Source organism: Corythoichthys intestinalis, chromosome 5, assembly GCF_030265065.1.
Source record: "Corythoichthys intestinalis isolate RoL2023-P3 chromosome 5, ASM3026506v1, whole genome shotgun sequence".
Lineage (NCBI taxonomy): Eukaryota > Metazoa > Chordata > Actinopteri > Syngnathiformes > Syngnathidae > Corythoichthys > Corythoichthys intestinalis.
Genome location: NC_080399.1, coordinates 49,310,235 through 49,327,070, shown reverse-complemented (window position 1 = coordinate 49,327,070; position 16,836 = coordinate 49,310,235). Strand labels below are relative to the sequence as shown.

Here is a 16,836-nt window from a genome sequence, read left to right as displayed (position 1 = left end):
TTTGATACATTGGCAGTGTATCAAATACCCACTGTATATAACAATCAACAAGATGGCATTAACATTACTAACATTCTGTTAAAGCGATCCATGGATAGAAAGACTTGTAGTTCTTAAAAGATAAATGTTAGTACAAGTTATAGAAATTTTATATTAAAACCCCTCTTAATGTTTTCGTTTTAATAAAATTTGTAAAATTTTCAATCAAAAAATAAACTAGCAGCCCGCCATTGTTGATGTCAATAATTACTTACACAATGCTCATGGGTGCTGAAGCCTATAAAATCAGTCTCACCAAAGCGCCAGCAGAGGGCGGCAAAACTCCATAAAACACAATTAACAAGTGGGCATTTCACTCTACTGTCATTTAAATCTGTCTGAGCGGGACATGTGCGTTAATTGCGTCAAATATTTTAACGTGATTAATTTAAAAAAATTAATTACCGCCCGTTAACGCGATCATTTTGACAGCCCTAGCTAAAATAAATAAGTAAACAATCACAGCGCTCCCGAGTACTGCAAACGTACTTATAATGATTTGTTTTATCCAATTACAAGAATTTGTTGGAAATTTGGAGAATCAGAGGCCTTTGATGCCACGTTTTACAAGTACAGTAGACATTCCGCTCCTCATGTCTCCACGTTAAACTCAGACTCATATTAGCTGATGTACTGCTTACCACAGACTGTGATGCTAAACAAAACATTTCCTGGCTACGGAAGCCTGTTACGTCCAAAAAGGTACGTGATTTCAGCTATAGTCCAGACAATAGTGCGGTTGCTTTCACACGTATAGCAAACCGCCCCATGGTCCGCTTGGAAGCGAACTGAGACCACCTCTCCGGCGAGGTCTTGGACTGGCTGTATGGTTCCCACCAGAGTTCGCTGGTTTGTATTCACACCAGCCCAAAATGTGCGCACCACAAGCTTTTTTGATTTGGTCCGGACCAAACAGGGCAGGTGTGAATACGCCCTCCATTTTCTTTCTTGATTTTTTTTTTTTCATTATTTTTTTCTTAGCCATTTTTATCTCTGTAGCAGATATTTTGTAGACCAGTGTTATCAAAATAGCTGTCAATTCATTTGATAATCAGTTGTCATCAAATTGTTGGACTGCTAATGCCCGTTGACTTATGGTCATCCCCATAACACACATTTTCAGATGAATGTCATTATTCGTCCATGACATACAAGGTGCTAGTGTATAAATAAAAATCATCAGGAGTCCTTAACCTAAGCTTTGAAATGTGAGATCATAGCGCACCTTCCTTTCTTCCCAGTCAATTCTCAAGGCTTTCCCTTCAAATGGAGCATGACGTCAGCCTGCACAGGTCCATGAGCCCAAAACAAATGTGTCCCAACATTGCCACATCTGGAGTAAAACGGCAGGAGTGAGAGGGGAAAAGTAGGAATGCGGAAGTCTTGAAAAAGGGAAAGCAGCCCTTAAACTCTTTTAGCTCCAGGACCCAGGCCAAGTCTGACCTATAATTTACTGGTGACTCTCCTTACCCCTCTCCTGCTAAAGGCCTGATCAACTCAGTGTATCTGGAGAGGTTGCTTCAGTGGCTTGGCAAATCCATTTAGTCTAGTCCACAAGTCCAGCGAGACAATTTAATGCTAAATAAACCAAAGAAGGGACTGCGTGTGTGCTGTTAATGCTTCACTTACACTGTATCACTAGGCTTGAACATTTCCAAGGAAGTTTCGAGGGGGGTAGAGAGTTCCATTATTTTATTTGGCTTTAGTCTAACTTTCGGTGTGGCTACAGGGGGAGGTCCTCCTGAGGCCTTTGCTAGCAGCCTGTTCTTGTTGTCACTGTCAGAATCAATCAGAGCTGCTGGGTCTGCAGTCAGGCAGGAGCGGGAGTACAGCAGCAAGGCAAAGATTCAGGCCAATTTTCTGCTTTGGATAAAGCATCTAATGAACACATGACCATTGTAACAGACAGCCAGATTATCACATACTGTGACACACATATTCTTTGCCAAGGATGCAAATCGGTCAACAGATACACACAAGCATCTACTTGTACACCTACGCATCCGTTTGCTCCAGTGACGGAATGTGTGTGGAGGTCTCAAGAGGCCGTTTAGATTGAAGGTGTGTGAGTCATATTTGGTAGGATGGAAAATATGCTGAATGTGTTTGAAGGGTGGACACAGATAGGGAGGAAAAGGAGGAGGTTGGCTAAGGGAATTCAATGATGGAAGCTGATAGATTCTCCTCATCTCTACGCAACTCATGTGTTTTAAATCAGCACTAGGTTCGAAGTGCTCAGCTTTCATAATATCAACTTCCAATAGCACTAACACCAACAGGAAAGGTACAGTTTAGAGTTCGTGGAAATACATACAGTATGTCTTTGAAATCATTCGGAACACAAAGATGGATTTTATCTTTTCGGCCATCAGCAGTGTCATTCCAGTTTTGTAAAATTATTATAATCCATAGGTCAAAGATAGACCAGAATAAAGTATTTGAATTGTGAAACGGATGATAAAAGCATTTTGTAATAAAAAACAGATGATTTTACTTTTGAGTGTCTACGCTTGCAATTGGAATTGAGTCAGTGCAAAATCAATCACGGTGCCTCCTTCATGTCTTAAAATGAAATAGATTCCAATTGTAGTCAGGGTCATGGATTATATACTTTTAAAAAGGCTAATATATATAAACGCCTTGAAATTATATATATATATATATATATATATATATATATATATATATATATATATATATATATATATATATATATATATATATATATATATATATACTAAACTATAATACCGATAATGACTATTTAACTAATATCCCGATATTGTCCAACTAAAAAAGTCCGATATCAAACCGATATACAGTATAGCTATGTAAATATACTGTATATATACCGATAATATCTGAAAACTCATATATGATGTTCCCAACCCATTTTGCAAAACAAAGTACAGTGGTACCTCGACATACGATTGCTTTGACACGCAATCTTTTCGACATCCGACGTACAATTTGACTCGCCGTTTGTTTCCACATCTGACGACAGGCTCAAAATACGATGATTTATGACAGTGCCGCAGTTTCTTTGTTTTCCCGTGAGACGAACGCAAGGCAGATTTTCTGGTGAGAAATCAACATGGGTTCTAAGAATGTTAGTGCAGGTGGTGAAAAAAGGAAAAAGGTGAGGCTTACCATTGAAATTAAAATGGATATATGCGCGTCCGTGAACTGGCTCGACAATACGGCCGTAGAATATCTCCTATTTCTTTATTAGTTAAGGTGAAAATTACTGTATAATTGTGGTAACATCGGCAAGGAAGTTGCTAGCTTCGTCAGGTTTTTAATCATTTATTTCAGAACTTGTGCAGCACAACATGCCTTCTGTACCCCGCAGTATACGCCAAAAACAAAACGACATTAAAAGTGTAACTAAAATCTCTACCGCACACCTCTATCTCACTGTCACGTCAGCCACGTGTTCAGGTACAGTACTCAAAACACATCCGCCACATTAGAATCGGATTCGTTAGATTATTACAGGAATTATTATTATAGTATTATTCCAATTTTTATTTATAATTTCTTTGTTTTGCTCTTTGTAATTGGTATTTGCAATAGTAACAGCAGTATTTCTTAAAGAAGTGCTCGTGCAGGTTTTCGGGCTGTGGAACAAATTAATGGAATTATAATGTATTCTTATGGGAAAATCCTGCTCGACATACGACCATTTCGACTTGGATCAAGGTCCTGGAACGAATTAACTTCATATGCAGGCATGAAAATGGGTCAGGGGTTAAAAAGGTGAGAAAGGTGTGGAGGAAATATGTTCCGGCGTTCTGCCAAAATGTCCACCGTCGGCAAAACGTCCTACATGTGGCGAATTTGACCATTTTAATTTTTCACATAAGGCTTAATATTCGAGTTAACGGGGGTTTAATTAGTTGAAGGAGTTGATTTCAACCACCATTGACTCGCGCTAGCTTAGCCACTCCGGAGCCCTGAAACTAACAAATAACTGTCAAACTGCACAGAATTTGTTCAAATCATTTCCAACGACTAATTAAACCCCGGCTAACTCAAAGATTAAGCCTAATGTAAAAAATTCTGAACTTCCCCTTTAAAATAAAGACCATTGAATATGGCCCTTAAAATGTTGTCTATAAAAGTTTTAGAGCAATAAAACAAACAACGCAAATGAATAAAATGAACAGGAATCCTTCAAAGTATTTCATTATGGGTCCAAATTATTTTTCGAACAGATCATGTGACTATAGAACCTTAGAGACAGCCGTTTGCATTGCTTAGCCAAAACTACAGCTGAGAAGGCAAGATGGATATTTAGAATTTCTTTAAACCTAAGCTTTCAAAACCCTCAACAACAACTGAGCTTGAACCGAGGATTGAGCACGAGCAGTATCAAAAAGTCCTGGCTGTCGTGTTACCTGTTGTGCTGTAATTCCAAGTGGTGCTTGAATTGGATGCTTATAGCGGTGGACAGTCTTTTTGAGCCAGCGCAAAGTTTGCAGCACACGGGGATATTTTTGTTATCTTTACTGGACAAAAATGTGAAGTAATGGCTGTGTTTCCAGTGTGCAAATGCAGCCGTTTGTAGCACATCTCCTGCCTATTTCATTGCATCCTGGCGAGGTAGCAAGGCTATGTTGTTTTGGCCGCAAACTCCCAGCGCTCACGCATCATGGTAATACACGAGACCCTTTTTGTTCCATCCCCGATTAAAAAATGTGACATGTGATGTCACTCCCATGACTACAGTATTCTTCATTCTACACACATTATGGGGCAATAACAAAATAGTAACGCACAGGCATCAAGGAAAGTAATTTTACTCAGATTACTGATTTAGAAAAATGAACGCGTTCGATTGTTCTTTACTGAAAGAAAGTAATCAGATTAGTTACGCATTACGATACCGCGTTATTGACAACACTGCTTTTATATTACCGTTAAATACACAAGCTTGACGCTACCTTAACGGGAGCTATTTTTTCACCGGATGCTCCGGCAGTGTTCAACGCAAGCTGCAACGAACGGCAGTAACTTTGTCATACCACAAAATATGAAAACGAAAACCATTACTCACTAAATTCAATATGCTGGCAAATGCATTCATCTAAAAACAATTGGGAGTGATACTTTACCTCCTCCAGCGAATGTGAATTTGTGCTTAGTACAAGATCATCTGTCGCAATTAGCGATCTTTGACGCTTTTTTTTTTTTTTTTTTCCTCCCCGCATACAAACTTGTTTCTCTCTCAGCGACTGTGATTAACCTCAATGAAGTTGCTGTCCTAGCTAAGCCTTGCCTATCATTCGTCTTTGAAAGTTTTTAGTAACTTTGTGTATTGAATTTGAAAGGAAAATGTGTGTTTTGTTTTTGACGAGCTTTTTCATGAAGCTAAACTGTTGAAGCTACTCACATGTGGAAAAATACGAGTGTACAACGTTTTAAATGTATTCATTTGGTATATTTCAGTTACCACGATTTGAGAGATCAATAAATTGAAGAATTTACGCCTTGCGTTTGGAGTGCTTGTTTTTGGGTTTGCTGGAATAGCGTCACTGACACACGCAGCATCAAACAGGGGAAGGGGTAAGCGCTGCCGCGCCAAGCTAATTCTGGCTGCATTTTCGACACATGAAAAATAACGAATACGTACTACTGTATGACGGAAAATTTTAGTGGTTTTGTAACCGCGACATTTTCATAGCATGGTAATCCGTGAAGGTAACTGGCACATGCCTACAAACGACCCCCCCCCCCCCTTAAAAATTTTTCTCCTCGGATCTACACGATTCACGTAGGTCATCCTTTTTGACTTCAAAACGGCGAATTTCGCCGAAAGGTGAGAGATTTTCATGCCTGCATATGTAGTTGCACCACTGAACAAATAATAATGCCAATATCCACAAATAATTATTTTACCAAGATTACCTTGTTCAAATATATTTTAAAATCCATAAAACAAACAACAACAGATAAATGAAATTTTAACAGTACAATGAATTAGTGTTCACATCTACATATGTGCAATTTACAGATCACAGTGGACTACAATTATACAAGAACTTCATCAGTTCGTCATCACATCAGTTTATCCCCATAAAACAATATATGATGTGCAAATGATCTCATACATTTCCGCATCCATCTTCGAATCTTGAACCCCACAATTTGATTCATCGAACCCCTGCATACTACAACGGGAACATTTTAGAATTAAAGTGCAGCTGTCCCTTCTGCTTTGTAAATATGGTAAATTTAGATAATAAATTTGGTATGGATACTTATATAGCTTATTTATCTACATTGTTACAATGCCCAAAGTGCTTTACATTAGCACACATTCACACAACAATGATGGTGCTGACATGCAAGGTGCTGCCAACCCCTTTCGGGAAAATTAGGGTTCAGTGCCTTGCCCAAGGGCACTTCGACAGTAGGCAGTCATAGCCGGGAATTGAACCTATGACTCTTCGGTCCTAGGACAACTCAAGCTACCAACTGCACCGCAGCCGCCCTATAAATTTGTAAATATATAATATGTGTCAAAATGGACAAAAAAAGGGGAGATCAATACTTACATCTGATGACTGTCATCTGGGGAAAATGTATTTTTCATAGTTTCAACTAGTGTAAAGGCTTACCTCACTCTTGAAACAGGGATTCACTTTTTTTTTTTTTTTTTTTTTTAAATAGCATTCTACAATACAAAATATTTCCAAAATATTTCCCCAGGATAGCTTGCAGCTTTAATTTACAATCTTGGCATCAAGCCAGTTAACAGAGTAAAACTAAAAGAACGAAAGCAAAATATAAGTATTTGCTATGTATAACAGGGACACAAATATTTCCAGCTATATGCAAATGAGAAACTTGAATTATCCGTTCTTCAATTTTCTGTACTGCTTTTCCTGACTAGATTTGAGCCCATCTCAGATGAATTTTAGCTGCTAAAAGTCATCCAGCAGCCATTTAAAGATGGCATAATGTGAGAAACAATGAATGAACATGATGTAAGCATTAGTCTGCACAAACAATTCCCACACATCTACATCAAGCATGCATCAAGTTAGTTTATACATCAAACTAATGTGACTTTCAGCATTTGTCTGTCAGAAACCGGCAAAGCGAATCTTTCGCATGATTTGTCAGTCACCATTTGATGCCTGTCTGATCCACTGCCTGATGCAATCCACCCATTTCATCGAACATCTACTCCGTGGCGATGGCATTGTAGACAGCGACAAGTACCACTAGATTCTCAGACACAAACAAGTTTTTAATAAGCATGCAACTTCACAAACTCATTTTTAACTGAACATTTGCAAATGAAGCCAGTAAGCCACCTAAGGACAAATTTTACAATCAGATCCATACAGGTGCTGCTTCTACAGAAAACCTACAAAATATGTCACTGTATGAATGCCTTGGGCTGTATTGGACCCCCTGGGGAGGTCGGTTCAGGTTTGCAGGCTGTATGTTTGACACCTCTGACGTAAAGGATCAAACAATTCAAAATTTTACGACACAGGTAGTCCCTGGGTTACAAAGGAGTTCCGTTCCTACGCTGGTGATGTAACCCAAATTTCAGCGTAAATCGTAATCAACCCTTTAAGTTCCCCTAAACACCCCCCTAAATCTCAAAATAACTATCTAGAAAAATATATAATATACCTCATATTAATAAAATAAAGTGAAAAATAGGATACTTTGAGGTACCTTGTGTTAAATGCCGTTATATTCAATGACTATTTGGACTTTACTCGCGAAAAAGTCGCCTTTGAAAGAAAACGGCGCTGTAAAAAGAGTAGGGAGGCCAGAAAATAGGGATATCACGGCCTCTCAGGTTGCCATAGTCCCCTCTCTCAACTCGAGCCCACCGTCCAAACTCAAAAAAATGGATCGGGACTCGCAAGAGGAGTAGGCGCTGGGGGAGAAGCAGCAGCAGCAGCATGAGAACAAGGGAGTCGCAGATCTCCCAGCCGAAATGAACTACAGAATGGCGGCGCGCTGCTGGGGAAGGATAGGGATCCTGACATGAAGAACGGCAACGGGAACTAGGTACTGTTTATGAGACTTAAAAAAACAAACAAAAAATGAAAAACACAGGAGAAAAAATGGCGGACAACATCGTAACGTCGAAATCATATAAGTCACGTACGTCGTAACCCGGGGACTACATGTATGTACAAAAACAATGCAGATACATTTTTCTGGAATTCTTTGATCTAACAATCGGATAAACGTAGCAAATCTATCAGGGCTAAGATACTATTGGTGTGTGGTTGTCGCATGACTGACAAATCAAATTAGCTATGAAACGAAATGTACAGTGGTCAAATACAGTGGAACCTCGACATACAATCGCATCGACAAACGATCCTTTCGACATCCGACGTAAAATTTGACTCATCATTTGTCTTGACATATGACGACATGCTCGAAATACAGCGATTTATGACAGTGTCGCAGATTCTTTGTTTTGCCTGCAAGACAGACGCACTGCTGATTTTCTTGTGAGACAAATCAACATGGGTCTCAAGAAGGTTAGTGTAGGTCAGGGGTCGGGAACCTATGGCTCGCGAGCCAGATATGGCTCTTTTGATGGCAGCATCTGGCTCGCAGACAAATCAAAGTTTCGTTATGTAATAGCAACGGCGCTAGGACCTCGGGGGAAACCTGGCGGGTGTAAGAGCCACAGGTGAAGCATTAGGATGATCGCCAGCTTGTTAGGTTCTCGGACCCTCCCTCTTTTATTGATTTGCAGGTTGGACGCCAGACGGGTGGAGCGGCCACAGCTGCTGGCAATGACAATCAGCCATCTTCATAAGCCAGTGGACGCCACCACCTCGTCGCCCGATCAACTAGTCTGTTTACCAAGTTCTGACTTTGCGCGCCCCTGTCGTATTCCACGCCTGCCTTCGGCTCAGCTACCCCGAGCAGAACGACTTATGCCCGCCACATTATTGTTTGTGCTCGCCAATAAACTATTATTCGCCACAACCCCTGCTTGTCTGCATTTGGATCCCCTCTCGTCGCACACCCTAACACAGCTTCGTCAGGTTTATAGTCATTTATTTCAGAACTTGTACCGTAGCAGACACCAACAACATAACATGAGAAAGCAAAGACTCTCCCGCACCTCTCTCACTCTGTCGTCAGTCACACGTTGCATTCAGGAACAGCATGCAAAACACAACCGCCACATTCAAACCTGATTCATTACATTATCATTATTATTTTATTATTATTCCGATTTGTATTTATAACTTGTTTGTCTTGCTATGTATAACTGCTTTTTGTAATTGTACCAGCAGTTTTTTTAAGGATTTAATGTAAATTTTTGGGCTGTGGAACAAATTAATCAAATTATGATGTATTCGTATGGGAAAATCCAGCTCGACATATGACCATTTCGACTTTTCGACTTACAAACAAACTAGGTCCTGGAGCGAATTAAATTCGTACCTCATTCTAGAAAACGCAAACTACAACATTGCTATTTTAATGGCAATACTGTCCAAAAAGTTTTTTTTTTTTTTTTTTTTTTTTTTTTTAATGAAACAACAGCAATTATATTGATTGCTACTAGGCAAAAGTTCTTGAACTTCAGATGAGATCACATTCATGGAATGCCTGTCACTCTCAGCATTGGATCAAAAGCATTAGAAGCTAGAAGCTACTTGATTTGACTACTCCAGATACAGGGTGACCCAAAAAAAAGTTTACACTGCCATAATACAACTTAAATGCCATGGTTATTCAGCTTAGAATTAGAATTGAATCACACATTATACATTATTGTAAAGAACATGTACAGTACACTATTTTTCAGTGTGTCCTCCCTTAAGTGTCACAACAGCCTCCAGGCGCCTGCGGAACGCTTCTTTATGTAGGATGCTGTCATCTTTTCCCAAGATCTAACAATGGACCTCTCCAAGGCTGCCACAGAAGTTTGTGGCTTCTTACAGGCACTGTCCTCCACAGTTGCCCATATGCTATAATCCAGGGGATTGAGATCTGGACTCTGGGGTGGCCACATATCACCTTGTCAATCAACTTTTTGGTCCGCACAGATCGGGTTTTCCAGACCCAGGTTTTCGTGAGGCTGTTCCAGTATCTTTCAGCTTCTTTTTAACTTTGTAGACTGCACATCTGGATATTCTCAGATTTGCTGCAATCTCAGTAGGTGTCAGACCGGCACGCAGCAATTCAGGTACAGCTAAAGTTTTCTTCATTTTCAGCAGAAGCACAGGAATTGTAGAGACGAGGGATTACCAGCTGCATTGAGTGACCTTAATGGTAAATGGTAAATGGTGTTATACTTATATAGCGCTTTTCCACCTTTCAAGGCGCTCAAAGCGCTTTACACTATCTCGCCATCCACCTACTGGTGACGCAGCACCAGGAGCAACGTGGGGTTCAGTGTCTTGCTCAAGGACACTTAGGCGAGTTCATCAGGGCGGAGAATCGAACCCACAACCCCTGAGTTGGGGGACAACTACTCTACCACTGAGCCACACCACCCCCCTTAATGAATCACTTAAGCATGACAACCTATTTAGATATGTTTAAATGGCTTTTAAACAAGCAGTCAACTGAGTGTAAACTTTTTTTTGGGTCACCCTGTAGAAATGAAGGGCTGAATAACATCATGCTGTCATGTAACCCAAGGTACCAGTCTGGCCTGCATCCAGTGAGATGCTGATAAAATTAACTAAAATGACTCTTACAGAGAACATTCACAGCTACAGTACTATACAATATATGATGAATTTTGTTATGGATGAAATGAAAAAAGGTGTATTCATAATAAACAGAATGGCACCCTGGGATTGTCTGTTTTCAACTGCAGCCTCTACACATTGTCTCATCTTCCAGTGAATTGTCTGATCCCCAGTCTTTCCCATTCCAAAAGCTCTGTGGAAATTCCTATTGATTAAACTGCACAGTAGATGATAGGCTTTACCCAAATCCCAGCGTTGCAAGTGTTGATCTCTACAAAATCTGGCACACGAGCCATGGTTTAAGATCGGGGGTGGTGGGGCTTTAAGTGAGTCTAAGGTTACATTAACAGGCAGTAAGACAGCTAGAGGTGGTAGCGAGGTCAGGAGTCACGGTGCACTGACAAACAACTGAACCACCCAGCGGGGAAGTCAACAAGAGATGCTTTCCCTTGCAGGCAAAAAAGCCCTGGCAACACATGATGCTGGCAAACATGTGTGTAACAAATGTGCCATTTGAAGCCAGTGACAGAGCCTCAATCATCACCATATGAATTTGTGGCAGAATCAGAGCTGAGAGCGTGCAGGGGGCGAGAACGAAACAGCGATAATGACACAAGTAATGATTGACGATTGATTGAAAACGTCTGGTCCTGTTTATACAATACTGTAACACCTAAAGAATTCTTCTACAGACTCCTTGGTGGTCCGATTAAAATAACCTCTTACTGCTCCAAGGATGGTTAAATATGATGAGTGCCTGTTGGGAGGAGCACGAGAGAGAAGCTGCTGTTTACTGGACCGTAATCAAGTAGGTTTTGCTGTGGGTAATGTTGTTCTTTGAGGTTTAATGACCAGGCAACTGTTTCATGACCTCTTTCTGCCATTCAGACTAACTTTTATACACTGTCAGAGCGGAGGATTAAATATCAACACACTCACTGAAGTATAGTAAAATAAATGAATAACCCTTTTAACTTGGACTTCTCTTCTGCCTTGCCTTTATCTCATGCTCTGCACTTTCCTCCTCTCTCTCACTTCTCTTTGCCAGTTCTGGAAAATACATTCACACAGCTCAACAGTGACACAAGGACCGTCTCCACCATGGCAGACCGTGCTTGTGTTTTTTCAATTAAGCTGGGCTCCTGTACACTATTCATTTGGGAAACCATAATTCTCATGGCCCAGCAAAAACTAATGGAAAGTCACTTAGAGATCTTTTTTTCCAGGAGAGGTATTGGAAAGATTCGTTCCCTATAAGTTGTTTCAGACCAGTGCAAATGGAGGGTGAAACGGGAATATTGTCATAAGAATAGAGGTGGTGTTGATGGGAAGATCAAGACCTGACTGACTGAGGGGTGATTGGATTGTAAGCGCACCCAGTGAAAAACTAGGAGGAAGGAGACAAGTGAAAGCCTACAGATGGATGGATTTCCAGGAGAATGTGGATGAAAGCGAGTTTGTCGCAGACCGGATCTGGATTGGCCCGCAGGGAGGAGGACACATCCACGGAAATCACATCAAAGCCTGGTGTCACAGGGCCGCAGACGAGCAGAGACTGTCTCCTGTATATTTTATTTATAGAGTTGATCCTCAAAGCCAGTTGCATCTATCTGCCTTAACATAAACCACTAGTGCACTGATGTAAACACAGAAGGAGTGACACAGCACTGTGTAAACCCAACCAAAAATGTTAAACGCAATTCAATTCTGGTGAGTAGTAATCCACCTATTCCGCACTTCTACAAGGTACGCTTCCTTGCATAAATGATGTGAGTCATCAGTATATACCTAAATGAGAAGGCAAAGTGTCAAAGTGTGTGATGCAGCAAGTCAGCTCTATCATACGAAGTGTGTGGTATCATAAACACACGCACGTGCATGCCTGCAAAAAGTGGGAGGGATCTGGAGTGGACAGCCCACTTGACACTCCAACCCTCCACCACAACAATCAACACACACAGACAGAATAGGAGAGCAGTAAGACCAGGAGCAGAGGGAATGCTTACCTCAAGAGTTCTGACGTGGAGAGCGTACGAGGAAAAGCCACATGACGAGCAGCGTCTCGGCTTCTGCTTATCACTCAGTTGTGGAGACGGGCGCTGAGACGTGCAGGCAGCGCTGAGCAGAGTGTCACTCAGCAGAAAGCAGAGGAGCTGCGCAGATCCCAGGCCCGTCCACTAGCACTCTGCCTTCTGAGGATGAAAAGAGAAGACTTCATTACCAGCTGGAGACCACGCCTCCACCCTTCTAGTATCCTCCCCTCTCTCCCTCCCTGCTAGCTCCTCGCTTCCCTTCTCAACTCGCAGCCAGTAGCAAACGGCCTGTCCCAGCCAAGGGGGAAGCAGACTGCCAAAGAAAACCTCTCAGCCTGACACCAGTCAGTACTGTGCCGTGCACACAGAGAGGGGACAGAAAGATGAGGAGGGAGCTGGAAGGACAGAAAGATGGCATACTCCTCGAATCCACAAACTCTTATTTGTTTTGAAAGTTTACATGAGAACACTGTGTCAGAAGTGTCGCAGCTTCATAGCTGAAGAGCTCACAAACACGATTGGATGGCGTGCATGTGTCTGTGCGGTTGGGCTATTAAATGAGCACCAAGAACAAAAACAGAAGGACTAGAATTAAAATTTGGATCAAGTGAAGATCGTGAGGCTGTGGGGATTCACTTAAGCGTGGGGGGTGAGGGGGGCTGACACAGACAGACGGGAAGACGGAAAGAAAAGCACAGACACTTTCACTGGGACACATGGAGCAAAAATGGTTGATCAGTTTGACAGTCGAGGCCAGAAAAGACACATTAAGGACCAGGCAATGTGTTGACTTTTCTAATTAAGACTTTGAGCAAGATCACACCAAAATGGCGCAATGTCTATTTCTGTGTGCTAATGTCAATAAACCCTTTTAGCCTTAAAGTTCAGAATTTTTGACATTAGGCTTAATCTTCAAGTTAGTGGGGGTTTACCGTATTGGCCCGAATATAAGACGGCCCTGATTATAAGACGACCCCCTCTTTTTCAAGACTCAAGTTTGGAAAAAACTTTTTGAACACCAAATTAATTTTTATACAGAAAATAATTACAGTACATCTGAAACAAATAATTATAACAATATACAGTGGGGCAAATTTAAGTATTTAGTCAACCACTAATTGTGCAAGTTCTCCCACTTGAAAATATTAGAGAGACCTGCAATTGTCAACATGGGTAAACCTCACTCATGAGAGATAGAATGTGGAAAAAAAAAAACAGAAAATCACATTGTTTGATTTTTAAAGAATGTATTTGCAAATCATGGTGGAAAATAAGTATTTGGTCAATACCAAAAGTTCATCTCAATAATTTGTCATGTACCCTTTGTTGGCAATAATGGAGGTCAAACGTTTTCTGTAACTCTTCACAAGCTTTTCACACACTGTTGCTGGTATTTTGGCCCATTTCTCCATGCAGATGTCCTCTAGAGCAGTGATGTTTTGGGGCTGTCATTGGGCAACACGTACTTTCAACTCCATCCACAGATTTTCTATGGGGTTGAGATCTGGAGACTGGCTAGGCCACTCCAGGACCTTGAAATGCTTCTTACGAAGCCACTTTGTTGCCCTGACTGTGTGTTTGGGCTCATTGTCATGCTGAAAGACCCAGCCACGTCTCATCTTCAATTCCCTTGCTGATGGAAGGAGATTTTCTCTCAAAATCTCTCGATACATGGCCCCATTCATTCTTTCCTTTACACAGATCAGTCGTCCTGGTCCCTTTGCAGAAAAACAACCCCAAAGCATGATGTTTCCACCCCATGCTTCACAGTGGGTAGGGTGCAATTCAGCATTCTTTTTCTTCCAAACACGAGAACTTGTGTTTCTACCAAAAAGTTCTATTTTGGTTTCATCTGACCATAACACATTCTACCAATCCTCTTCTGGATCATCCTAATGCTCTCTAGCGAACCGCAGACGGGCCTGGACGTGTAGTTTCTTCAGCAGGGGGACACGTCTGGCAGTGCAGGATTTGAGTCCCTGGCGGCGCATTGTATTACTGGTTGTACACAGCATTGTGGTACTGGCCTTTGTTACTGTGGTCCCAGCTCTCTGTAGGTCATTCAATAGGTACCCCCGTGTGGTTCTGGGATTTTTGCTCACCGCTGTTGTTATCATTTTGATGCCACGGGGTGAGGAGGGAGTTCAAAGTCTGTGTTGCCCAACGACAGCCCCAAAACATCACTGCTCTAGAGGAGAACTGCATGGAGGAATGGGCCAAAATACCAGCAACAGTGTGCGAAAAGCTTGTGAAGAGTTACAGAAAACGTTTGGCCATCGTTATTGCCAACAAAGGGTACATAACAAAGTATTGAGATGAACTTTTGGTATTGACCAAATACTTTTCCACCATGATTTGCAAATAAATTCTTTAAAAATCAAACAATGTGATTTTCTGTTTTTTTCCCCCCTTCATTCTGTCTCTCATGGTTGAGGTTTACCCATGTTGACAATTACAGGCCTCTCTAATATTTTCAAGTGGAAGAACACAATTGTTATTTTGCCTCATTAAAATCTTAATATCTGACATTTAAATATGTAAACTAAAGTGCAATCACATTCGTAAATGAATGGCTTCTGGTTTTTGAAATGTAAATAAACGAATCTATTGTGATAAAACAGCAAAAGTGCAATAACTGCATTAACTATCAAAGTGAAGTCTAACTGTAACTGTAGTCTTAAAAAATTCTGAATAAGGAAAAAACATTGCAATAAAATAATGCAAACTGATTAAACTAGTAGCTGAGATCTGTCATGACAGAATATCGCTTCAATGATATCTGGCGCCATCTAGCGTCGTGAATTGGGAGAGTAGCTGAGATCTGACATAACAGAACATCGCTTCAATGATATCTGGCGTCATCTAGCGTCGTGAATGGGTATAATGTCTAGACCGCGAATGTAAGACGACCCCCTCTTTTTCAATCTTATTTCAATGCAAAAAACACTGTCTTATATTCGGGCCAATACGGTAATTAGTTGGTGGAGTTGATTTCAACAAATTCCGTGCAGCTTGTAAGTTATTTGTTAAAGTCAGGGCTCCGGAGTGGCTAAGCTAGCGCGAGTCAATGGGGCCAACGTAGCAAAAACGATAACAATATACGAACAGATCCAATATAGTCCAATGAAGTTAGAATGCAGATCATTGTTCCAGAACACCCATGCGGCCAAAACAATGTCACAAAAAAACTGCCGTAATTAATGTCATTCTGCAGGACTGTTTTTTTTTTTTTATTTTTTTTTTTAAGATGTGAAATACAACCACAACAGAGAGGAGTGCTTCGGCTACTCGTGCTTTTGAGGAAGGTGGAAAGTCGGACTTCAACCGCTAGAAGGGTAGAAGTTATGACCTCAAAGCGTTCCAAGCGAATGTGAACAGCAGATATGGCTGATTGCGACAAGTCGTTTTTTATTTTGGCCATCAAAAGACATTTGGACCTCCAACAAACCTGCCTTCTAGTAAGCGATCAAATATTGGAGGCGTTCTGATGATATTTTTCCAGATTGGAGGTTGGAAACTCTGACTTCTCACCTTCCTCGAATGCAGCATCAGTCTGCTGAGTTAACTGACGGCCGGCAACATGGTGAAATGTGGATTTAGAGGGTGTGGAAAGAGACAGGAGAGTTTCCACAAATTAACTATGGAGAACGAGGAACAATATAAACTGGTTACTTGCTGGAGGCTACGACATAAAAATTCAGCGGTGAAAAAAATTGATGTGATATCACTCTACCCTGCTGCTCTGCAGAGTTTCTAGATTACAAATGTTGCTGTCCATATTGCAATTATTGACATGCAATGGTACGTTTTAATAACTTTATCCAGAAAACATCAATGATTTTCATGTGTGCATATGTTGTTTTTTTACTGGCATGCCCAATTGTCTCGCGCTAGCTTAGCCACTCCGGAGCCCTGAAACTAACAAATAACTAACAAACTACACAGAATTTGTTGAAATCAACTCCACCGGCTAATTAAACCCTTGCTAATTCGAAGGTTAAGCCAGATGTCAAAATTTCTGAACTCTCCCTTTAAACTGTTATCGTGTCATCCATGCA

General features: G+C 41.0%; 1 protein-coding gene across 2 annotated transcripts in view; it reads right to left on the bottom strand.

Moving 5' to 3' along the window:
* The window catches only part of LOC130915860 (uncharacterized), a 486,296-nt gene that overhangs the window by 63,939 nt on the left and 405,521 nt on the right, over positions 1 to 16,836 (bottom strand). For both annotated transcript variants that reach the window (XM_057836021.1, XM_057836022.1), the window contains one exon: positions 12,752 to 12,937. The gene's annotated coding sequence lies outside the window, so the exon portion shown is untranslated. The remainder of the gene's footprint in view (positions 1 to 12,751; positions 12,938 to 16,836) is intronic.